Source organism: Aquarana catesbeiana, linkage group LG03 (assembly GCF_042186555.1).
Source record: "Aquarana catesbeiana isolate 2022-GZ linkage group LG03, ASM4218655v1, whole genome shotgun sequence".
Lineage (NCBI taxonomy): Eukaryota > Metazoa > Chordata > Amphibia > Anura > Ranidae > Aquarana > Aquarana catesbeiana.
Window position 1 is genome coordinate 107,632,152 of NC_133326.1, and position 26,359 is coordinate 107,658,510.

Here is a 26,359-nt window from a genome sequence, read left to right on the forward strand (position 1 = left end):
AGGACACACTTAACCCCTTCAGCGCCCCCTAGTGGTTAACCCCTTCACTGCCAGTCACATTTACACAGTAATCAATGCATTTTTAATCGCATTGATCGCTGTATAAATGTGAATGGTCCCAAAATAGCACCAAAAGTGTCCGATCTGTCCGCCATAATATCGCAGTCTTTTTTTACCAAAGATATGTAGAAGAATACGTATCGGCCTAAACTGAGGAAAAAAACGTTTTTTATATATTTTTTGGGGATATTTACAAAAAGTAAAAAAAAATGCGTTTTTTTCAAAATTGTCGCTAATTTTTTTGTTTATAGCGCAAAAAATAAAAACCGTAGAGGTAATCAAATACCACCAAAAGAAAGCTCTATTTGTGGGAAAAAAAGGACATCAATTTTGTTTGGGAGCCACGCCGCACGACCGCGCAATTGTCAGCTAAAGCGACGCAGTGCCGAATCGCAAAAAGTGCTCTGGTCTTTGGCCAGCCAAATGGTCTGGGGCTTAAGTGGTTAAACCCAAAATGAAAAATGTAATCTATTGAAGCTTATCAATCATCAGATGTGGGGGCTCCACTAGTCTTCTTTTTTTAGAAAACCACAAAGTGTTAACTAAATAGCTTTCATTAACATCTACATATAAAAGTATGCATCATGCACACGTTTATATGTAGATGTTAATGAACTATATTTTCAAAATTGTATACTCTTTTGATAATAAATACTTTTTGACCTTTTAAAAAACAAGTATACTTGAACACTATTTGAGCCTCTAAGGTCCCATTGTTACAAGGGGGAAATTTCTTTTTCTATGATTCCAAAGGATGTGGCCACACTAAGCAGGTATATTAAACCTCCATTTTTCTTGTGCTTGTCTTCTTTTTTTAAGCTTTTTCCCCTCTGATTTCCACTGGTGATCTGGACAGTAACGCACTCCTTGTAATAGAATGCCTCCACTCCAGATGAAGGAGCCCAGGGAGTACCTTTGGGAGCCGCCTTGTCAGTATGGGGGAAAGGGAGTGTTAGATATACTAGCAGATTTAAATACACTAACAAATTGGGGCCAAACTCAAGCTAACACTTTTTTAAGAAGTTTCAGCAAACAGTTTTCTTTTCCTTTTGGGATAAAGGTTTTACATAAATAAATAAAAGCTGATCATTGCAAGCACCCCTGTCAGTGGTAAATTGTTTGTCTCAACACTGCTACATTTGCAGGACAGGTTGTTCTTTTGAAAAACAACTGACTTACTGACAGGATCACCAGATGAATATTGAAGATAGAAAGCCTAAACAAGAAAACTGATGTAGCCATTACATCTAAGAATCGGTAAACAGCAATATATTAAGTGTTTGCTTTTGGGTTTAAAGTGTGTTATGATTAAGCATATTTTATTCTGTGAGATGCGTTAACTGTCCTTTGTGCATTTTTTGATGTGAAAGAAGATTTCAATAAACTAAAAACTTCTTTAACTAGGACATTGTTGAAGTGCAGTTAACCTTTATCTCTTTAACCTCTTCCTGCCTGCGCTATAGCCGAAAGACGGTTACAGCACGGGCTGAAATTCCCAGGAGGGCGTCCGTGTACGTCCTCCCGTGCATGAGCAGCCTGCACATCCCCTGCGGGGCGCACGCGGCTCGCTCTGTGATCAGCGAGTCAATGAGACTCAGCTGATCACAGATCGAAATAAGGGCCCGATCTCAGCCCTTTACCACGTGATCAGCTGTCAGCCAATGTAAGCTGATCACAGGATGAAAACAGAGCTTGTAATTGGCTTTTTTCCCCCTCAGGCTGACAGCGTGATGGGAAAAAAAAGCTGATTACCGTGTGGAGTAAACGGGACAACGGTCCCATACACTCCACTGACCCACTGCTGCTAAGCAGTGCCACCTACCAGTGCCCACCAGTGCCACCTACCAGTGCATATCAGCACTGCTAAGCAGTGCCCACCAGTGCCACCTATCAATGCCCACCAGTGCCTCCTACCAGTGCATATCAGCACTGCTAAGCAATTCCCACCAGTGCCACCTATCATTGCCCACCAGTGCCACCTATCATTGCCCACCAGTGCCACCTATCAGTGCCCATCAGTGCTGCCAATCAATGCCCATCAGTGCCTCATCATCAGTGCCACCTACCAGTGCCCACCTATCAGTGCCCATTAGTGCAGCCCCATCAGCGCACATCAATGGAGGAGAAAAACAAACAATGAAAAATGTTTTTTTCTAAATTTTCTGTCTTTTTTTGTTTGTTTAGCAAAAGATAAAAACCCAGTAGTGATTAAATACCACCAAATGAAAGCTCTATTTGTGTGAAAAAAAGCTGAAAATTGGCCTGGGCAGGAAGGGGGTATAAGTGCCCAGTAAGCAAGTGGTTAAAGTATAACGAAAGGAAAAACTTTGTTTTAGTTTTAGATAGAATGGAGAGGGATTAGAACCCCTGTCATGTTTTAATTGTTGTCTGTGTCCCCATTAGGGAGATTCACCCTCTCTATTTGTCCTGCTTAAGTGCCCAGTAAGCAAGTGGTTAACTGGATGCTGTGGTCACGGATTGGACCAGCACCTGTTGATGTCCAGAGGGGTGGATGGGTCACACACTCACCTGGAGCAGTTTATCTGTTTCTTAAAGTGGTTGTGGACCTCAGACATGAAATCTGAACAAACCACATATTTCTATAGTGTTTATTCGCCTCTCTCAAAAGCATTAAGTATAATTTCTCTCTGCTGTCTCGTTCCTCTGCTATCTGTACGTGTCACTTCTGACAAGTTTTCCCGACACCAAGAGATAAAAAGTTGACAGGGGAGGGAGCTCCAGCACACAGCCTGTGACTGACAGCCTCAGCCCTGTCTCTGTGTGCTGTGTCCTTTCCCTCCAATCAGCTCTCAGAGCTCCTGTACAGTTTGTAACTGTGGCTCCCCATCCCTTGCTTTAGTCAATAGACGCCAAAAGGGCAGCTCAGGAGCGAGCCCGCACAGGTGCCCCCAGGGAAGGCAAAGAGGAGGAGCCTGGAGTGCCAATGGGAGACAAAGAAGAGGATTGGGACTGCTCTGTGTAAAACCATTGCACAGAGCAGGTAAGTATGACATGTTTGTTATTTACATTTTTAAAAAATTAAGGTTTATTGTCGGTTTAATCTGAAACGAGATAATACAAACTCAAGGAAGCACCTAACCTGTACATAAAGTTTTTATGGGATTTGTAATTTTCTTGGGACTGGTTCCACAAACCAGGGACAATGGACACCATTCTACCCTTTTAGAGTGTACAGTATTAGATTAATCGGGCATATTTTACAACTTTCATCAATACTCTCTAACCTGACATATCCCATGAGCCGTGCACTTTATACGTAATACTGAAGGAGTCAGACGCAGAGCTGATAATCCCCTCTAAGTCTTTCAGTGCTGTATCTATTGCATTAAATTGGGTGGAATTCCCTTTGTACATAAATGCATCTGCAGACTACATGTGATACAAACAAACAGATGTCGTAATAGTACTGAATATGAGATGAACGATTTAGAGTGAAAGGGTATAAGCCTCTACAGTAGACACAGGAAGGAGGGGACATGGAACACATGCTATGTCATTCCAGCCACAGGGGTTGTGTAATACCTGAATAGCATTAAGGGTATTAATTTTGTTTTAGTAAGAGTGGGCGTGATATAACTTTACCAACAGAGCACTGTGTACACCATTGTAAACTAAAAGCACTGATACATGGACTAAGCTACACTCAGGTCTGGAAGTTGATGGATTGATATCTGCTCCTGTATCTGGAAAACATAAACAGATCTAATACATTCCAGTTCACAAGATTTCAAGACAACCATAAGAGGGGAAAAATTAAACAAGGATCAGGACAGTAAGGTGAGTTATCCAAAATCTACAAATGTATAAATATATATTAGATATAGATATATAGATATCTATATATATAGATATTTATATATAGATCTATATATAGATCTATATATATCTATATAGATATATCTATATAGATATATCTATATAGATATATATATATCTATATATATATCTCGCTATATATATATCTCGCTATATATATATCTATCTCTCTCTCTCTCTCTCTCTCTCTATATCTATCTATCTATCTATCTATCTATCTATCTATCTATCTATCTATCTATCTATCTATCTATCTATCTATCTATCTATCTATCTATCTATAGATAGATATCTATATATACACACATTTTATTGATTTGCAGTGATCTACTCTTTTATGGAAGAATAAGTTAAACATTTTGTATTTTTTAACTAAACCAGAGTAACCAATCTAGCTATATATTTTTTTTCATTGTTGAAAACCTACCTATACATTTTATGGGGTTGATTTACTAAAGGCAATGGCAATTTGCAAAGCGCACAGTCTATTTGCCTTTAGTAAGTCAACCCTTGTGTATCGTTTAGGTCAGAAAAAAAGTATGTAGTAGCACTTGAGTATACATGTTGCTGTTGTCATTGAGAGGTTGACCTTCTAAAGGCAAATAGACTGTGCGCTCTGAAAGTGCAGTTGCTCCAGGACACAAGTAGTAAGGCTTCACTTTGCAAAGAATACCCAATCACGTGCAAGGAAAAAAAATACAAATGTATTTTTGCTTGCACGTGTTTGGATGATGAAGTCAGCAGAGCTTCTGCTCATTTACTAAGCTGTGGAGCAACAGCTGTCTTTTTGCCTTTAGTAAATCAATGCCTGAGTTTCAAAATGATTCTTTGAGAGCTTTGGTAGATTATCAAAAATTACCAAGACAATATTGGAGTTTAAAGGTGCAAACAAATCAATGGAAATTGATATTACAAAAATATAAATTTTAAAAAGTGAGAAATAATTTTATATATATATAAAAAGGAGCATAATAAAGCTCAGTGGTCACAATACAAAAGAATGGTTGCCTCTACATGTTTCACCACAATCGTCGCTTCATCTGGAGCTTTTGTATGACCTTAATACATTACCACCCTTTAAATGATCACAGTTCCAAAGAATCCTCAGGGCCAACCAAAAGGTCCAATGAGGTATCTGTGTGCCAAAAATGAGGGGGTACTAATAACCCTGTAATCACACCCTGTTATAGTGAGAAGTTAACACATTGATGGAGTGATACTAATATCCCCCCAAAGATGCAAACATCATGTGCTGGCAGCAAACTTCAAAGGTACTGTGCCATCTGAGCACTTCTTTCTTTGAGTGTACAAATGTTCCTTAACTTGGTATCAATATGATACCTTTAAACAAGGGTAGATCAAAATAGTTGGTCTATCCCAAGGGATTAACCCTTTTTAACTTGGTTTAAAAAATCTACAGGTAACAAGGTGATCAGCCACAGCCACCAATCCTGTCTTGGTAATTTTTTAACTTATTTAAAGGAGGTTGTGTATATAATGAACTCTTCAACCTGAAATACTAAATGTACCCTTTGGTAGATTATCCATTAGGGTTGATTTACCAAAGTCAAATAGGTTGTGTACTTTGCAAAGTTCAGTTGCACACTGCAACAGCAGTTACTCCACAGCTTAGTAAATGAGCTGAAGCTCTGCTACCTTCCATCATCCAATCATGTGCAAGCACAAATGCTGTTCTTTTTATCTTCCTTGCACATGATTGGGGTATTCTTTGCAAAGTGAAACTTTACCTCATTTACTAAGTTCTGGAGAAACTGCACATGGAGAGTGCAACTGCCTATTTACCTTTAGTAAATCAACCCCTATGATATTCAGCAGCCATCTAATAATAACTGTGGACGCATCAACTACCACAACATATATACAAACTATATTATAATCATTTCTTACTGAACTCTGCAGGGATGCCTAACATTTTTCAAAATTAATTTCTAAGTTAAAAATAATCTTTTAAATACTTTAAGGTAAACAAGTGAAAGTGATCCTCTTAAAGCGGATCTTGAGTGGCCCCCAAAAAACTAAAAGCCAAACTGCGCTTTGTGAATTCCACAGCTTTCTCTGAGAACTTCTATTCAGACTGCTTAGGCAATCTGAGCAGAAGTGAAAGCAGGTACCTATAAAAACTAGGAATGCCCCCCCAAAAAATTGTGTCCAAATGTGTTAGAGGAAGGGGGGGAGGCGGAAAAGCAGAACTTCCCCTTTTGGGTAAAGTTGCGCTTTAAGTAGAACTATGGCCATTATAAAGATCAGAGGAGAAGACTATGGGCTAATGTAATATAGAACGGTATCCAAGATATTGACAATATTATACACAACTATGGGCAATATAAAAAATTACATAAATGCTGTATTTTGTCACTATCAAGTTTTTTGTTTGTCTGAGTCCCTTGCAACATTTTTGTTTACTAGTTGGTCCTGCCAATTGATTCATTTAATATCCACTTCCTGTAACAGACTGACAACACAGTTTTTGACAATGGAATTTTGACCATGGTGCACCAAGTGGACAGGGTTGTTTTAGATGGACTAATCGTTTTAGATGGACTTTAAGTAAGTGACAAAGAAAACTAGGGATGCACCAATATAATTTTGGCTGACTGGAAGTGTTGTAAAGGAATGATTTCAGCTCCGAGGAGGAGGAGCAGTATAGACTGCTTGAATGGGAAAGGAGCTCAGCAGCCAGGCATAGCATCCAGAGCGGAGGGGGTGGTCAGGGGGCTTTGGGGCAGGTGCAACTTAGATCTGGGGAGGGCAAAGCCATGTGACACAAAATCTGGAGCCTGCAGCCCTTCAGGGGCCCCTCAGGAGATGTTAAGGGATTTGTTTTAGCAATTTCTGAGGGTTTCTTTGTCAGTGTTGGCAGGTGTTGGGGGAAGGTCACCTCCAAGAGGTGTGTGTCTTTTCCCCAATTGTTAGGGAAGTGGGGTATAAGTAAACATCCCTGGGTGGGGGGTTGTAGAGAATCCCAGCTGGTGACTAGGAGACACTGAGCAGTGTCATACCTCACCAGTAACATCGTCCCATTGTGGCTACAGGACGGCACTCTTCTCCTCTTAACTCGCTGAGCTCGGTTACCATTCCATGTTGCGAGCACACAGCACAGACACTTCCCCATCCTGGGCTGTTCTCACCTCATGCTCCTCTCCATTCAGGAAATGACTCACAGCTTCCTCCCCAGCCAATGAGAACAGAGGGGTGTGGACTGTGAAAGGCAAAGTAGAAGCCCAGTACTGGAGTATGGCTGTGGGGCCCTAGGGCAGAGCGGACCTGGACTTTGTGGAGGATATGATAATATGACGGGGAGGCTACAGGGGCCCCCTGGAGCTAGGGGCTGGGTTGCGATTGTGACCCCTGCAATTCCTTATGCTACGCCCATGCCAATTAGCGATACCTATTACCTAGGAAGAGTAGGTAGAGGGGAAGTTTGGGAGGTGAGTGTGGGCAGGTTGGGAGGGGGAAGTAGAGAGGTAAATGAGGGCAGGGTAGTTGAGGATGGGGTGAAATAGGGGTTGTGGTGTGGTAGAGTTGGGATGGAAAAGGCTGTGCTCACTGGGGGGAAGAGGAAGGGGATGGGAGGGTCATTGGGAGACTTGGGGGGAGAGGTGACAGCTGGTGGAGGGCAGGAGGATAAAACACAGGGAGGGCACAGTACAGGGGGTTAGGAGGACACAGTACAGAGGGTTAGGAGTTCATAGTACAGGGTGGGTAGGAAGTTACAGTACAGGGGATTAGGAGGGCACAGTCCAGGGAGGGTAGGAGGGCACAGTACAGGGGGTTAGGAGGGCATAGTACAGGGGGTTAGGAGGGGCATATTAAGGGAGTTTGGAGGGCACTGTACAGGGAGTTAGGGGGGCACAGTACAGGGGGTTAGGAGGGCACAGTAAGGGAGTTAGGAGGGCACAGTGAGAAAGTTAGGAGGGCACAGTGAGAAAGTTAGGAGGGCACAGTAAGGGAGTTAGGAGGGCACAGTACAGGGGTCACTGCTGGCAGAGCTCTGTTTACCATCCCTGCATTGTACACAGCCTGAAGATAGACCATAGCCATGCACAGCCCACTGCATTAGGGTGTGCACCCCAAAGCCGTGACTGGTGGGTGTGGCCAAATCGTGTTTACAGTGGGAGGGACTTAAAGGGGCAGAGTTAAATAAAGAAAAAGCCTTCCTGTACCCATAAAATGTTCTTCCCTCCTCCAATAGGTCACTTTCAAACTGATGCAGTGTAGAGTACCCACAGTTTTCATGTTAGTTAGCTACACTTTGCCATACACTTCTATTATGTCCCATGGTTTTGGTGAGCTTTCTGAAACCAACAATTGAAAGTGCAGTTTTGGTGCGCTTTTTGTAAAGCACATTAAAACCATGGGACATAATGAAAGTCTATGGCAAAGCGCAACTAACCACTCACAAAAAAAAAACGCACACTGCGCTGCATCCATGGTGTATAAAAACCACACCACTTTACCTGTCAGACGGTCATGTTAGGGCTGATTGGCATACAGTGCAGTGATTCACAGGTACTATAGCTGTATGACTTTAGACAGAGTTTGATAGGAGTAGTAACAGTATAGTAGCAGTTCATAGAGATACTGTTAGATATTTGTTTATCTTCCCAGAAAAAAAACTGTGCACAATTTTCTAATGATGCCAGCTGCATGCCAGCCCTCCGCCGCTTGATGGGATTACATTCGATCTGAGCATAGCCATTCTCAGCACAGCTCTGCCCCCAGGATTTACTGAGAGCATATTACTCTACTAGCCAGGGCTGCCAGTGGCTGCAGGTGGCAACGGCAGGGACTATAATTATTAGTATCAGCAAATGAAGCCCAGCCACTGCCTGTGCCCCAAAAATTAAGAAAAAATTCCATGGATGATGGTACCGCCACTCAAATGTGGTTGACTTATTGTGGTTTACTCTATGTGGGCAGTGTGTGTCGGGCACAGTGGGCCCCCTTTCCCTTGGGGCCCGTGTGCCCCCCACACACTGCATACTTGAGGTGTTTCAGAACTATTGTGGACTTCCTTGTACCTATATAATATACTTTAATTACTGTGCCACAAGCAAGAGTCTCAAATACACGTATAAACCTCACCACAATCATTGAAAAAAAAAAAAAAAAAGCTTCCATTACACGTTTTATGTCTATTGCACACACCGAAAAAAGACAGAGAGCTAATGCTTTGTCTGAGCCTACCTTAAAGAAGAACTTCATTAAAATAGGGATTGCTTAGCAACCAACAACTGTTAAAACAATGAACACTTTGTATGTAAAATTCTGCGCTCTGTGACCCAACAGCGGCACTCATATGTATGTACACACCATAAAACAGATAAAATAAGCAAAATGTTGCTCTGTCATTATTGTGATAATAAAATCAATATGAAAATAAACAGATATTTAAACAATGAAAGTTCATTCATGTGATCCACAAAACGTAGAAAGTGAAAAAGGAGATTCCAAAACACCAAAAAGTCCTTGTTGTGAAAGAAAAATAGTGATGTTCTTCCAAATCAACTGTAGGTGTTAAACCTCGTGCTCCCCAGGAGAGCGTTTGGGTCTGTACATCCACACGAATGTCAAATTGGGAGCAGCAACTGTGTCTTTGCGGCCCCTGCATGAATGCAACTGCCTGCACAGGGATACACTGAACAGGCAAACATGTGAACAAAGCCATAATTAATCCCCTTTTTTATAGTTTCTACCTTTATGTACAGGGAAAGCAGTGTGGCAAAAGTGACAGCTGAACAAAATATATCAAATCCTCTGTGGTACTTAAAATGTTCTGAATTTTTCATATGGTTTAAACTAGGGTCGCACTGATACCGGTATCAGTGCCGATACTAGGCATTTTCACGAGTATAGGTACTCGCGAAAATGCTCCAATACCCGAAACCAATACAGGAAGTGACGTCAGCTTGGGAATGGAACGCCTTCTCCTCCCCTCCGGCCAGCTGTCTCCTCTGGTCCAGGGCCATCTTAATGCACTGGCCAACCTGGGCACTGCCTATGTGGGCAGGATCTGTAGTGCTCCAATCACAGGGCATGGAGGTTTTAAGTAACTTTCTAGCAAAAAAAACTGTTTTTAACTTGTAAACAACAAATCTCTGAAAGAGGCTTGGTCCTTAAGTGGTTAATGTGACAGGCGGGGGTGCTTTAACACGGGCACTCCCTGTATCTCTCAGTTGACCTGAGCACTGAGTCCAGCGGTAACAGAGATGATTGGTGGGATTGCAGATATCTGACGTTCTTGGGCTGGCCTTGGCTGAGTCCCGGTGAAGTGGTTGGGCAGGACTGCAGGTGCTGGGACTGGGCGGAGTACGGCGCTTGTAACAGAGACACGCGGGGTCAGCTGGAGGAGAGGAGACCCGGAGACGGCTGATGTCATTTTGGAGATCAGATGAAAAGTTTAGCACTGGAACACTTTTTGAATGATACAAAGTGCATTTTATATACAAATTTATAGATCAGACCAAAATGAGAGACAAATGAGGGGGAAAGAGGGACAGAGGGACTTTATTCCAAATCAGGGAGAGTTGGGAGCTATGACAGAGTAATCGAGTAACAGCTTCGCGTAGCAGTGACGGTCTCCATACAGGAGCAGAGCGTGGGACTGATGTATATTCCGATATGTCTGTATACTAATCCTTGTTGTACAGCCCCAAATGCACATTGTCTGCCACAGATCACCTGTGCATCCCTGTGCTGGCAAACATGCTATAGTACGCCCGTGTGAATGAGGCCTTATTCAGTATTATAGTTAACAATAGTTTCCACTATTTGGGGTCTTTATTGTAAATCATCCATCATTGCATGTTTATGTGTTAAAATACTTGTTTCTTTGTATAGTTTCTAATTATATATTTGCATGGGGGCAGCCACGTTTTGCTTTCATTTCATGCAGGCTTTGTGTAATGCTTAGTAGTCCTACACAGTGATTGTAACTTGCTGATCTTTTCTCACAATGCAAATGTGCCAGTCAGGTCTTACCAGTTAAAAGCAATAGACTGGGGCTGAGGTTGATTTGCTAAAAGAGTTGATTATCTAATCACGAGAAAGCAAAATTCTGTTTATTTTATCTGCTCATGATTGGGTATTTAAAGAGAACATAGCTGCAATTTACTGAGCAAAGACTTTTAACTCCTTTACTACTTATGTGAGAAGAAGTTGGTGATCAGTGACTGCATTAAACTATGCATAGACACTAGGTAGAGAAAGCATAAGAATGTATAATCGATCAGTTACACCTTTATGACCATCTGCCTAATATTGAGTGGTTCCCCATTTGCCACCAAAAAAGCCCCTTTTTCCAACAAAATAGCCCTGACTCATTGAGATATGGACGCCACTAGACCTCTGAAGGTGTATTGTGGTATCTGGCACCAATCGGCCAGTGTATATGTACACAATAATTCTGCGCTACCTAGAAGGGGGGATAGAAAGCAGCTAACACAACCAACAAGTGTAAAGAATAACAAAGAGACAAAATAAGTGTAGCGCTAAGGGAAGGGATATAAAAAATGAAGTCTAAGAACTAGCAGTCCAAAGTTCGAGTGCTGAAAGAAACATCCTTGGAGAAAAGATGAAATAAAAAGTCCTCTGGAACGGGTCTCAACAAGGGTACAAATCCTCTGTAGAAGAAGCCCACACACCACCAATGAAAATGAAGAGGCTTACCAGACTTGGTGGACCCGACAAGGCATACGCCAGGTGGGGTCAATCAGGCTTAGGTGGTGCTGGGCTGGTGTAGGTCCAGAAGAGCAGGGATGGTGGAGTGACTTCCACGTGGCTGTGTTCCTCAAACGTGATCAGGCCCGAAGGTCGTGTCCCTCGAATCCGTGTTGGAACAAGCAATGACAACAGCAAATGGAGGAAGAGAAGGATTGGCCAGATAGTGTAAATCCGTTTAAATGAAGATTTATTAAATAATAGTATACACTCACATGAAAAGTATCTAAAAAACAGCGCTGTGAAGAAGTGGCGACAGTGGGGTCCTACCCGGCCCGTTTCGTCTGCATAGACGTCATCTGTCCCCCCAGATGACGTCTATGCAGACGAAACGCGTCGGGAAGGACCCCACTGTCGCCACTTATTTTTTAATAAATCTTCATTTAAATGGATTTACACTATCTGGCCAATCCTTCTCTTCCTCCATTTGCTGTTGTCATTGCTTGTTCCAACACGGATTCGAGGGACACGACCTTCGGGCCTGATCACGTTTGAGGAACACAGCCACGTGGAAGTCACTCCACCATCCCTGCTCTTCTGGACCTACACCAGCCCAGCACCACCTAAGCCTGATTGACCCCACCGGGCGTATGCCTTGTCGGGTCCACCAAGTCTGGTAAGCCTCTTCATTTTCATTGGTGGTGTGTGGGCTTCTTCTACAGAGGATTTGTACCCTTGTTGAGACCCGTTCCAGAGGACTTTTTATTTCATCTTTTCTCCAAGGATGTTTCTTTCAGCACTCGAACTTTGGACTGCTAGTTCTTAGACTTCATTTTTTATATCCCTTCCCTTAGCGCTACACTTATTTTGTCTCTTTACCAATCGGCCAGTGGCAGATCCTTTAAGTCTTGTAAGTTGCGAGGTGGGGTCTCCTTGGATCGGACTAGTTTTTCCAGAACATCCCATAATGCTTGATGAATTGAGATCTGGAGAATTTGGAGGCCAATCAACACCTCCAACTCGTTGTTGTGTTCCTAAAACCATTCTTGAATCATTTTTGCAGTGTGACAGTGCACATTATCCTGCTGAAAGAGGCCATTGCCATCAGGGAATACCATTTCAATGAAGGGGTGTACTTGATCAGCAACAATCAGGGCCGGGACAAGGGGTGGGCAGAAGGGATGGCTGCCCTGGGCGCTGTGGTATCATGTGAGGTGGGGGGGGCATTGAGAGTTCCTACCTACAAGCTGGCAGAAGTACTAGAAGAGGGAAAATTTTGTTTGGGGAGAATTTTGGTTTGCAAAGGGAATTTATGCTTGCGGGTAAACGTGCAGATTAGTGCTCAATGTAATTTGGAGGGAAGGGAGGGGATATTTGCTGACACACGATTTGCTCCTACATTTTGTGGAGGGGGTGCCTTTTGACATCTGTGCCCTGGGCGCTAGATGATCTTGTCCTGGCATTGGCAACAATGTTTAGGTAGGTAGTACGTGTCAAGTAATATCTGCATGAATGGCAGGACCAAAGGTTTTCCAGCCAAACATTGCCCCAAGCATCACACTGCCTCTGCTAGCTTGGCTTCTTCCCATAGTGTATGCTGGTGCAATCCATTCCCCTACACGCACGCGGCTATCTGCATGATGTATAAAAAACCTTGATTCCTCAGAGCAGGCCACCTTCTTCCACTGGGAAAGAAAACATGATTCCTCAGACCAGGCCACCTTCTTCCATTGCAAAAGAAAACATGATTCCTCAGACCAGGCCACCTTCTTCCATTGCGAAAAAAACCTGATTCCTCAGACTAGTCTGCCTTCTTCCATTGCGAAAGAAAACGTGATTCCTCAGACCAGGCCACCTTCTTCCATTGCGAAAGAAAACATGATTCCTCAGACCAGGCCACCTTCTTCCATTGCGAAAGAAAACATGATTCCTCAGACCAGGCCACCTTCTTCCATTGCGAAAGAAAACGTGATTCCTCAGACTAGTCTGCCTTCTTCCATTGCGAAAGAAAACGTGATGCCTCAGACCAGGCCACCTTCTTCCATTACTCCGTCATCCAGGTCTGATGTTCACGTGCCCATTGTAGACGCTTTTGGCTGTGAACATGGGTCAAGATGGGTACTCTGACCAGATGCATCTAAGCAGCTCTATACAAAACATACTGTGATGCCCAATTTTTCTTCTTTCAACACATCAACTTCAGAAACAACATGTTTACTTGCTGCCTAATATATCCCACTGACTTTCAGATGCCATTGTAAAAAGGTAATCAATGTTACTTTACCTGTTAGTGGTCATAAAGTTATGGCTGGTCAATGTATATGCAATATAAAAATGTAAATAACAAGAATTGAAAATCGAGAATTACAACACAATCACTCTATTGCCCTGTACACACGATAGGATTTTCCAACAACAAAACCGTGGATTTTTTTCTGAAGGATGTTGGCTCAAACTTGCGTTGCATATACACGGTCACACAAATGTTGTCAAAAATTCTGAACGTCAAGAACGCGGTGATGTACAACATGTACGACGAGCCAAGAAAAATGAAGTTCAATAGCCAAGTGTGGCTCTCCTGCTTGATTCCAAGCATGCGTGGACTTTTATGCGTCGGACTTATGTACACACGCTTTGTTTGAATTTGAGACAACAAGTTTTGTTGTTGGGAATTTTGAGAACCTGCTCTCAAACATTTGTTGGCAGAAATTCCGACAGCAAATGTTCTATGGAGCATACACACGGTCGGACTTTCCGACAACAAGCTCACATCCAAAATTTGTTGTCAGAAAATCCTATCGTGTGTACGGGGCATATATGTTCACCGAGAACACAGTGTGATACATCATCAGCCTCCTAATCACAGCCCGATTCATTTATTCTCAGGGAATACAATCATTGTTACTGAAAATGGGGATGTTTCAATAGCTAGAGCGTCCTATTTTATATCACATATACCTGTGTACTGTCTTCTGTTCTGCTTTGGAAGAATGTCTCTATACTCTGAAATTTTGTCAGCCACATTGCACAACTTTGTACAATATCTGTGACATTTTGTATGCAATCTGTGTGAACACCAATGAAATCATGTTTAATGGAGTGCAAGACAATAGAAAACTTACATTCGTGAACACAACACATACAAAGTCACGTGTGTCACGTGTGCATCTTCTGATCTGTTTAAAGCAGAGGCTGGCTGAGTGGGAGTACAATGTATTCCTTTATCTCCCTACTACTGAGTGGGTTGGCTGACACTTCTGCCTTGTCTAGTAAGCATATAGTAAATCTGGGCTGTAAGTTGGTTTTGGCAGCTGGTAGTTCTTGATGTGTAGATGCTGGGGAGGAAACAGGGGTGCTGCTGAAAATTAGCCCATCCTATACCTTCTTAGCCCTAACTTAAACTAAACCCCTAAAATATAACAATCACAAAACTTATTGTTTTCTCATAACTATACATGGTTAAATATAATAAACTAATAAATGTATGCAGTTTCATTATTATTTTTTCACTTACCTGCCTAAGCATTAGGATTTTTTTATAACTAACTTTACAGTGCCTTGAAAAAGTATTCATACCACCTGAAATTTTCCACATTTTATCATGTTACACCAAAAATGTAAATGTATTTTATTGGGATATTATGTGATAGACCAACACAAAGTGGCATATAATTGTGAATTGGAAGGAAAATGATAAATGTGTTTCAATTTTTTTTACAAATAAATATGTGAAATGTGTGGTGTACATTTGTATTCAGCCCCTCTGAGTCAATACTTTGAGGAACGACCTTTCGCTGCAAACTTTTTCAAGGCACTGTAAACTACTGAAATAACATGTGACCATTGTAGGATCCATCACCAATTTTGCTGGATGGCTTTGCCTGTATAAAAATGTGTTAATGTGTTTGCGGGTAACTCCACAGGGTTGCCTGAGAGTAGTTTGTGGGCGCAGCATGGTGCGGCGGCAATAACTCATACACAGTCCAAGTGCAATTAGTAGAACTTGTATCAGTGGGAGAAGGTACAAACGGGGAACACTCACGAAAGCCAACAGCATGTAGCAGAGCAGGCATCAGCCGATCTGACAGCGTCTGTCTGGAGAGGCAGAATGTGGCCTGGCCATCTCATACCCAAATTTGTCCCCATTCGCAAATGTGCACCAAACCTGGGAGCCAGCGCCTTAAATAGGCTCTGCCTGACCCAAGAGGGCTGCTAGAGTCACATGGGGCGGCAGCATCCAATTAGATAACTTCCCTAGTGACCCTGGAAACCATAGAGGAACCATGTTTCTCTTGACTTCCTCTCCCCCCTGCTATGCTCCTGCAGTTGACCTCCTGCAGTGTTGAAAGTAGACTGCATCTGCCATCTAGTGCTGAGGTTCCTGGGAGGGTCAAGGGAAAGAAAAAAGGACCCATCCCATCCAGCAGCTCCTACTAAGGTTGTACTACATTAGTGAGTAGGAATGATCACAAAATTTTACTGAACTTTCCTTCCAAAATAAAAGGGTAATTTGTAAAATTTTGGAATTTTGGAAGTTCATCTTGCAGTTGGAAAAAAAAAGAAATGGTAGTTTAAAGTTTCCTGTGTCCTACATTATGACTGCCTATCAAATTTCTTGAGGTACTAAAATGCCAAGGTAGTACAGCCCCCCCCCCCCCCCCCCCCCCCATGACCCATGACCATGACTTTTTGGAAAGTAGAAAGCCCAAGGAATTTGCTGAGAGGCATTTTGAGCCCACTGAAGACTGCTGGTGCTAATTATGGGCAATGGAGTCTTTCTCTGTGAAAAGCTATTGCTGGTGTTGTTTAGGATGGTGATTATAGCATTATTTTATAGATTATAGATTATAGTATCAGTTTACTATCTGGCATCAGGGATAAGCAGTGCTTCCTATTACAATCAGTAAATTGAGCTATTCTCCCTTCCTGGAACAGATACAGAGACATATTTTGTCAAAGTATACCTCTGTTTAAAAAAAAAAAAATGTAGCTTTTGCTATACTGGGGGGGATATATTGTCAGCTTTTTGAGCAATACTACAGTTTGGTTCTAAAATACTTCTGTATTGACCAGAGATAATGCAAACTCCCAGCTGTCTGGTTCTTGTTCCCTTACCCCCTCTGTTCCATCCACCTGTACATCCAGTGCCATCTTTGACCATTTTCTCCCCAGACAGAGCTGCACCTGCCCCATCTAGAGTCGGGCCGTGCGCGTCCTTTAATACCAGCTTATTTTTACCATAAGAATAAGATTGTCCAAACTGTTCAAATTGTTCAAACCTACTGATAAATCAGTAGGTGATCAGCATCCATCATCAGCTGCTACAGGCTAAAAACAGTACACATGTCTGGGGTTGCTGTTCTAGGGTCAGGTGGCCAAGCATTGCTAGGGTTGATCCTCTGATTCTTTCTAAAGCTTCCCTTGAAAAAAAAATGCCCATATATTGAGCACTTCTTCAAAAAATAACTCAATTTAAAATGAATGAGCCAAACATATGATATACACCATGTCTACTGGTGAGTTCTTTTATGGTTTTGTCGTAAAATAACATTTTTAATAATATGGTTATTTTTTTCAGTCACTACCTAAACAGTTTGTCTCATAACTGATAGAAAATAAGCATTTTATCTTTGCTAGATTGAGCTGTGTTCACTGGCTGCATCACAGATTTGTAGACAGAACACTGTACTGTGTGCAGAGACCACATTTTCTGGTAATCCATCCATGATTTTTGATAAGCAACTTAATTTGCGGTGAGTGATACAAAGTGCACTGGTAAATACAACCTTTTTATATGGCTAGGACAAGCCATTATTCATTTTCTGATATTGTACAGGGTAAGCTTCATTAAAGCGGTAGTAAACCACAGTTGATGAAGAATAAAAAAAAACCCCTGCAAGGCAATGGCATAATGTGCTAGTAAGCATTGCATACTAGCATATTATGAGAGACTTACCTTAGTACAAAGCCCTCCAGTGCACTGACACCGCCGAGAGGGCTGAAATCTTCTCCTGGTCTTCCTTCAGGGTGTCCTCCAGCTACATGAGCGGCCGGAAACGCGATGACGCATGTGCGCGGGAGCCGCCGTTTACGGCACAGGCTCTGAAGATCCGGCACTGTATGCCAGACCTTCAGGTCGCATACGCCGGTAACGTCACCAGCTGCATGTACTCTGAATATCTCTGAATATCTCCTAAACTGTGAAAGTTTAGGAGATATTCACAGTACCTACAAGTAAGCCTTATTATACGCTTGCCTGTAGGTACAAGTGGTAGGACAGACTTTACTACAGTGGAAACTTGGATTACGAGCATTCCGTAATCCGGTCCAGGATTCTGTTCCAGGAGAATGCTTGTAATCCAAAGTACTCGCATATCAAAGCGAGTTTCCCCATAGAAGTCAATGGAAACTCAGATAATTAGTTCCACATTGACTTCTATTGCATGCAATACTGCATGTGGCCAGAGGTGGGGGGCACCAGAGAGCCTCGGAAATACTCAGGGACAGCTCGGCTGGACTCAGAAACCCACGGAAAGGCTCGAAAACACTCTGGAACGGAGTAGTTTCCGAGTATTTCTGAGTGGTTCCGAGTATTTCCGAATGGCCCGAATGGTTCTGAACCATTCCGAGTGTCACCGGTGCCCCCGCACCTCTGGCCAAATGCGGTACTGCACACCCCATTGCTTGAATCCTGCTCATTTTGCGAGACAACACTCGCAAACCGAGTCAGGATTTTTTTTTAAAAGTTGCTCGTCTTTCAAATGCTCGTTAACAGCCTTACTCGTAAACCAAGGTTCCACTGTACCACTTTAAGAAGGCAATATCATGTACAATACTACCAGAGCCTCCAAACACATATATGGCATTGGAAATTGATAGGAATCCTAAAACTAAACTCCAGGTACAAAAATGTTTTTTGTTTTTTTTTTAACATCAACACTGAGTTTCACAGGGGGACGTCCCCCTGCCAGAACACAATAGCTCAGCAGGGAAGAGTGCTGTCCTAACATTGGATTGTTAGTACAGGGGTTCCTTCTGAGCTCTTCAGTTTTTTTCCGTTTAGCCCGCTGGATTGAACGAAAAAAAAAACTATTAGTGTGTGCTAGGCTTTAAAGTGTACTTCCACTTTTGAAGACAATTGGGATAACACCTACTTTATATTTGTTACATGTCCCCATTCACATAGCATGACTTAAAAAAAAAAAATAATATTGCAGCTTACCATTTTTTTAGATGCTCTACTATGGACCCTCCAAGCAAGGAAAAATCATAGGTAGCTTTCTTTGTTTATGAGGGGGCTGGGCATTTGTGTTTGCCCTAATTGACCCTGTCTGTACTGTGCAAGCAGATCATCATTATCAATTATAACTAAATTTGAAGATTGTCTCTCCAAATAAAGTGTTAAAGATGTAGAGGCTGGGCTTCTTGCATATTCTAACTAGGACAGACTTGGGACAGGCTCTCTCTACGATTGTTCAAAAAACCTTGCATTTGGTCATGACGCCTTGTCCCGAGAAACATCTAAAAGTAAAAAAAAATTGAAAAACAACAAACAAACACAAAAAAAATAGGCATGCTGTGTGAATGGGAACACATAAAAAACATATATCATACATATGTTGCTGCTCTAACATAGTGAAAAAAGATTGCTAAAAACAAGTCCATATCAAAATTAAATCTGGCAAAAATAATGAAAAAGTTAAAATCCAATATGTGTCTTGAGGAAAACACCATTGATATTGTGTGGAGGTCATGCTACTCCATAAATGTAGTCACCATGTGAGCCATCACCATTGTAAGAAATGCACTCTTACCAGACTGAAATGACCACACTAGTCTGATTTGCCTGTTGTAAACACTTTCACTGGGAACATTCATTTCACACCCATTGGTTCCAATATGTCAGGATGGTTTTCTCTCCAAGATTAGTAGAGACAATGATAACCATATACACTATATTACCAAAAATATTGGGATGCCTGCCTTTACACGCACATGAACTTTAATGGAATCCCAGTCTTAGTCCGTAGGGTTCAATATCGTGTTGGCCCACCCTTTGCACCTATAACAGTTTCAACTCTTCTGGGAAGGCTGTCCACAAGGTTTAGGAGTGTGTCTCACAGTCTCAGCTCTAATTCATCCCAAAGGTGTTCTATTGGGTTGAAGTCAGGGCCAGACAAGTTCCTCCACCCCAAATTTGTTCATCCATGTCTTTATGGACCTTGCTTTATGCACTGGTCCAAATCATTTGGTGGAGACGGGAATATGGTGTGGGGTTGTTTTTTAGGGGTTGGACAGCCTTCCCAGAAGAGTTGAAGCTGTTATGGCTGCAAAGGGTGGGTCTACTCAATATTGAACCCAACGGACTAAGACTGGGATGCCATTAAAGTCATGTGTGTAAAGGCAGGCATCCCAATACTTGGTAATATAGTGTATATAATCGAATATCCACATGTAATCAAAGCAAGGAGAGCCACATAGTGTAAATTGGCTAAAAACTTTAATGCAAACACATGATACACATTCTACTCACATGATAAAAAGCGGGTAAGCACATAAAATGTCACATTTTACAGCAAAGGTTCCAACTCGAAAAAAGTGTGTCAGTGTCACGTGCGTAGGCTCGGTCCAACGTGTTTCATCCCATATGACATCATCTTGGACATAAAAAACAGAGTGGGGCTTTCTCAACTTTGACTGCAAAACTGGAAATACATTTTACTGTTGTTGCAGAAAGTTTCAATCTTTTTAAAATGCAGCTCACATTAAAACAATACCTGGCGATCCTGCCATGTAGGTTCTACTGCAGGCACTTCCCGCTATGTGGTGACGATCGGTCTCCCAACTGTGCTCCTCCATTGTTACCATGTTCATGTCGCAAAAAGACAGGAAGAGGCTGAAAGAGACTAGAGGAGATCAGCAGCACTAAGATGCAAAAAAGATAAAAAATGGTTAAACAGTATTGCCTTCAAGGAAATACTATGGAAAAAATCTCGACAGTGTATGGCTGGCTACAAACCTCTTATGCCCCGTACACACGGTCAGATTTTCTGACGGAAAATGTGTGATAGGACCTTGTTGTGGGAAATTCCGACCGCGTGTAGGCTCCATCACACATTTTCCATCGGATTTTCCGACACGCAAAGTTTGAGAGCAGGCTATAAAATTTTCCGACAACAAAATCCGTTGTCGGAATTTCCGATCGTGTGCATACAAATCCGACGCACAAAGTGCCACGCATGCTCAGAATAAATAAAGAGATGAAAGCTATTGGCTACTGCCCCGTTTATAGTCCCGATGTACGTGTTTTACGTCACCGCGTTCAGAATGATCGGATTTTCCGACAACTTTGTGTGACCGTGTGTATGCAAGACAAGTTTGAGCCAACATCCGTCGGAAAAAATCCTAAGATTTTGTTGTCGGAATGTCCAATCAATGTCCGACCGTGTGTACGGGGCATAACACTTACAGCACGGTCAAATTTAAAGCACTCTGGGAATCAACTCTTAATACAACATTTCATGATGAACAATGGCAACATGCATGCATCTTTGCACACAAATGCACCATTAGCTCCCGTTTTCAGGAACTTTCATATAAACTACTATCACATTGGTATATAACTCCTGATAAGTTGAAACAATGGTTCCCACAGTCCTCTGATTTGTGTTGGCGTTGTAATCAAGAGATGGGTTCTCTGGTACACATTTGGTGGAAATGCCCTCTAATAACCCCATTTTGGCAAAGATTTTGTGCATTGATAAAAAGTATTACTGATACTAATATTAAATTGACACCAGCCTGTTGCTTACTTCATATTTCCAACTGCACTATGAAAAAATTAAAAAAATCTTGAACAAGATACCTGTTGATAGCAGCTAAAGTCCTAATACCACGATATTGGAAATCTACCTGCATTCCATCAATTAAACAATGGATTAATACAATTCAGGAACTTTACGACATGGAGGAATTAGTAGCAACAGCTAATGGATCAATAGCAGTGGCGGCTGGTGCTCAAAATTTTTGGGGGGGCGCAAACAAACTGAAATTTTTTTAAATTGCAGCCTTACTGTGCCCATCAATTGCAGCCACTGTGCCATCAAACGCAGCCACTGTGCCCATCAATTGCAGCCACTGTGCCATCAAACGCAGCCACTGTGCCCATCAATTGCCGCCACTGTGCCATCAAACGCAGCCACTGTGCCAATCAATTGCCGCCACTTTGCCCATCAAACGCAACCACTGTGCCATCAAATGCAGCCACTGTGCCCAAACGCAGCCACTGTGCCCATCAAATGCAGCCACCGTGCCCCATAAAATGCAGCCACTGTGCCCCATAAAGTGCAGCCACTGTGCCATCAAATGCAGCCAATGTGCCCCATCAATTGCCGCCACTATGCCTATCAATTTCTGCCACTGTGTCCATCAATTGCTCCCACTGTACCCATGAATTGCCGCCACTGTGTCCATCAATTGCTCCCACTGTGCCCAACAAATGCAGCCACTGTGCCATATCAAATGCTGCGTTTGTTGGGCACTCTTATTTAAACATTAATTTTAGAGTTTACACTACATCGCTTACGGTTATGCTTATTATTTTAACTCAGATCTTTTTTTTTTTTCTTTTTACTTCTATATCCTAAATGGTTCATATTAATATGCTTTTATATTATTAGTATTCACATTAATATACTTTGATTACTAAATGTTAATTTGGCATTAAATAATATGACAACAATGTCCAATCAGATGTATACATGTTATAAAATATTTGCGATTGTATGTGAAATACAAAACCTCAAGTATGTTTAATCAATTTAAAAAAAATTAATAAAAATGTATTGTACATAAAAAAAACTATGGCAGTTGTTTAAAATATCCAGAACTTTTGCAAACGAAATGTTGTCCAGTTTGGGTTTAGATTTAATTTAATTGAAATCTTTTTGACATAAGTAATATAATGTGCCAGCTAATAACAGTGTGGTATAATCTGTGCAATGCAGCAGCAATCCTAGAAGTACAGCTGGCTTCAAGCAGGAATTATTTGAATATTCCCCTTCATAAATCCAGATATTAGCAATAAATTCTTCATTTCAGCCTTTACACCATGGGATCCCAAGTTCTATAAATTTCTTGATGATTTTCATCAGCTTGATGAACCTAAATGAGAAGTGGATAAATGGCGGTATATTTTAGCCACATAGAACATATGAACCCCGCGCTCGGGATCCAAAGATAATTTGTTTATCACTTCTCTAAAATAAACATACTTATGAAGGAAGTGGCGAGGTATAAATATCTCTTATTTAAAAATGCCATTAGCTGTAGTTAGTCATAGTCCAATCTGTAACTTAGAGTGTGTTATTGTAAACAGGTAATAAACGTATCATCTCGGAGTAAACAAGGGTGAGATTATTGTGAATTGCCGGTAACTATCAGCTCACAGCCAACATAGCTAATTCCAACACGTTCTGACTTGATAGAAAGTAAATATGAGAGCGATCTGTGGCTTGAGGTTCAATGATCCCGTGGCTTGTTTCCCAATGAAAAATATTAATAATAAACTGAACTCCACATGCAGAATCCCTTGCTGCCCCTCTGAAAAGCACTGCGTGGTGGATCGCTTTTCAGAGAGCATTTGACAAGCAGAGAGGAAGCGCGTAGTGCCAAAGAGGAGGCAAAGTGGACCAGGACCCAGCGCTAGTGCCGGATTTAGACCTTGGGGCCCCCTCCCCCCCGGGTACTTCAAGTTTGGGGGCCCCTCAACATAGAAATTAACCACTTGCCGACCATATAACTTACATAAATGATGGCAAAGTGGCACTGCTGTGCAGGATCACGTACCTAGTACGTGATCCTGCACTTTGGGGTCTTGGGCGCTCATGGGCACTGCTAGTGGGCCGCCCTGGCTGTGAATATACACAGCGGGTATCGTGGACTCGATGTCCACCGGCGCCCGCCGATCCTTTGGTACTAAGTGATGGGGATATAAACAAGGCAGACCACTGTTCTGTCACTAGGTAAGGCATGGATCATGTGTTCCCTTAAGCACCTCCCATAGTACACAGCAACACCAGCTATGCACATAGTTAACCCTTTGATCCCCCTGATGTTAACCCCCTCCCAGTTAGTGTCATTAGTACAGTGACAGTACATATTTTTTAGCATTTAGTATTAGTGTCACTGGTCCCCAATTAGTGTCAGTTAGTGTCCGACTGTCCGCCGCAATATTGCAGTTCTGCTATAAGTCACTGATCGGCGCTAATTACTAGTAAAAAAATATATATCTTTTTTTTAAATAAATAAATATATCCCATAGTTTGTAGACGCTATAACTTTTGCACAAACCAATCAATATACACTTATTGGGATTTTTTTTTACCAAAAATATGTAGCAGAATACATATTGGCCTAAATGTATAAAAAAAAATTTGTTTTTTTTTTATTATTATTATTATTGGATGTGTTTTATAGCAGAAAGTAAAAAATTTTGTTTTTTTTTTCAAAATTGTCAGTCTTTTTTTTGTTTATAGCACAAAAAATAAAAACCACAGATTTGATCAAATACCATGAAACAGACAGCTCTCTTTGTGGGAAAAAATGAAATGTTATTTGGGTACAGTATCACACGACTGCGCAATTGACAGTTTAAGTAACGCAGTGCACTATCGCAAAAAATGCCCTGGTCAGAGGGAAAGTGGTTAAAATATATTAAAAATAAAAAAGTGAACTGAAATGACCCACCTGTGTCCCAAATTCGAACAAACTTGCTTACAAAATTCTACCCTATTTTTTACCCTATTAACCCAAGTTCGCAGTGTCAGATTCAGTCTTTGACCCAATCAGGGTAAAGCAGGGAGGAGTGAGCCTTTCTCTCATGTTTCTCACTACGATGAATCAATGCTGGTCATTAACTTCACTCCCATAACAATGGGGTTGGGGCTGTTGATGGCACTTACCAACAGTTTTCTAACTTTTACCTTGTCCCTCTCACTTGTCTCTCATAAACCAGCCACCAGTGACACAGTCATGTTACAACAAACATCTTAAATAGTAAAATAATATGAGAAGTTGAAATGTAAAACATCTGCCAGAAGTCCTCACCCCTTTCTTTGCTTCTGAAGTCAGGCTTAATTGCTTCGTATCCTGACACCCAAACACTTTGTTATTTTTTTTTTTAATAATGAAACTCATTTTATAATTACATTTTTCATAAAGAAAGTTTAGGGCCCCCTCTGGCAGTGTGGATCGGGACAATTGCCCCTTTTGCCCCCTTATAAATCCAGCATGCCAGCGCATCACATGGCTGGCATGTAGACTACTGAACAAGGTAGAAGCCTGCTGTCAGCTGACATCACAGAGCCAATCCAGGCCCTGCAGGAGTCCTAACAATAATGTTAAGGTCCACCCAGATGCCTGACCAGGACCTGGCTTAGCTAAACCAGCCAGTCCCGCCCCCTCCACAGCCCGGTGCTCCAGTGAGCACTGGAGGGGCACAGTACTGAGTGGTGACTGACAGTCACTGGCTCTCTGCTCACTGAAGACCGAGGACTGAGCGATCGGCGGTCTTTGATTGCTGAGTTCTTGGTGTACAGGTGGCAGGGGACAGATGTAGCATCATATTGATGCTGCATCTACATGAGTAAGTATGAATTAATTTTTTTAGAAACCCGCACTTCTCTTTTAAATCATTCTCCTGTTCTCGTCCTCTTCTCATGAAAGACTCTTCATTTCATAGGGAAGCAGAACCGCAGCCATGTGCACCAAAAGAGCTCTGCCCATACGTCGCCTTTAAATGACATCTTACAGTTTTTGAGAAGAAACTATACTATAAAATTTAACAAAGGCAGAAGAGTTAGCTTTTTGGGTTACATACTGAAGTGTAAATTAGTTGTGTCTGCATGATCTTGTCTCTTGTTGTACTTTTTTTTTTTTCTTTATTGGTTGTCCTCATGCCCCGGGGATTACCCAGTAGGTGTCATACTTACCTTCAGCCTATATGACTTTGAGGCTCTGCTTGGACCTGCTCAGCCTTTTTTCTCTGAAAATGGCCATTTAGTACTGTATAGGCACATTCATATGAGAAAGCTATACTCATGGCAACCTCAAGCAGTTGCTCAGAGTATGATTTTGGGCCCTTTCACATTAATGCGCTTTTAATGCGTTCCTATTAACTGGAAGGTGCCCTTTTGGTGCGCTTTTGAAAAACTTCACCAAAGATGCAGCATGCACGACTTTTTGAAGCACGGTGTACATACAGTGTGAATAGCTAAATAAGATTAAATGGGGAATAGTTTTCATGTGCTTTTGTTTTCCCGAAAAAGTGCAGCAAAACACCAGTGTGAAAGAGGCCTTTCTAATATGAATGAATGGGGCCATGACATGCATGTATATTATGGAGTGACTATTTATGAAGGAAAGGACTTGCAGCTCCAAGTGGGGCCACACAGCGCAGAACGCTGGATCAGGGCTGATGGTTTTTATAACATCTAAGAGGGTAGGGACAACTAATAAAGAAAAACAAAGGACCACAAAAGTCCAGTTGACCTTTAAGAGCATGGAGTTCTTTTAGGAACTAATGTAAAGAGAGTAACCTGAGTAGGAGCCAATTTTCAAGGACTGCTTTCCTACTTATAACTGATTGAGTGCCAATCTCTGAACATCTTTAGAGAATCTCTGGTTCTTTTAACCAGTTCAATACCGGGCACTTTCACCCCCTTCCTGCCCTGGCCAATTTTCAAGTGTCACACTTTCACCGCTGTCACACTTTGAATGACAA

The 26,359-nt window shown here is 41.9% G+C and overlaps 1 protein-coding gene across 2 annotated transcripts in view; it reads left to right on the top strand.

Moving 5' to 3' along the window:
- The first annotated feature begins 3,495 nt into the window (after positions 1-3,495).
- LOC141131537 (proto-oncogene Mas-like) overlaps positions 3,496-26,359 on the top strand; it is a 58,118-nt gene continuing 35,254 nt past the window's right edge. For both annotated transcript variants that reach the window (XM_073618919.1, XM_073618920.1), the window contains exon 1: positions 3,496-3,858. The gene's annotated coding sequence lies outside the window, so the exon portion shown is untranslated. The remainder of the gene's footprint in view (positions 3,859-26,359) is intronic.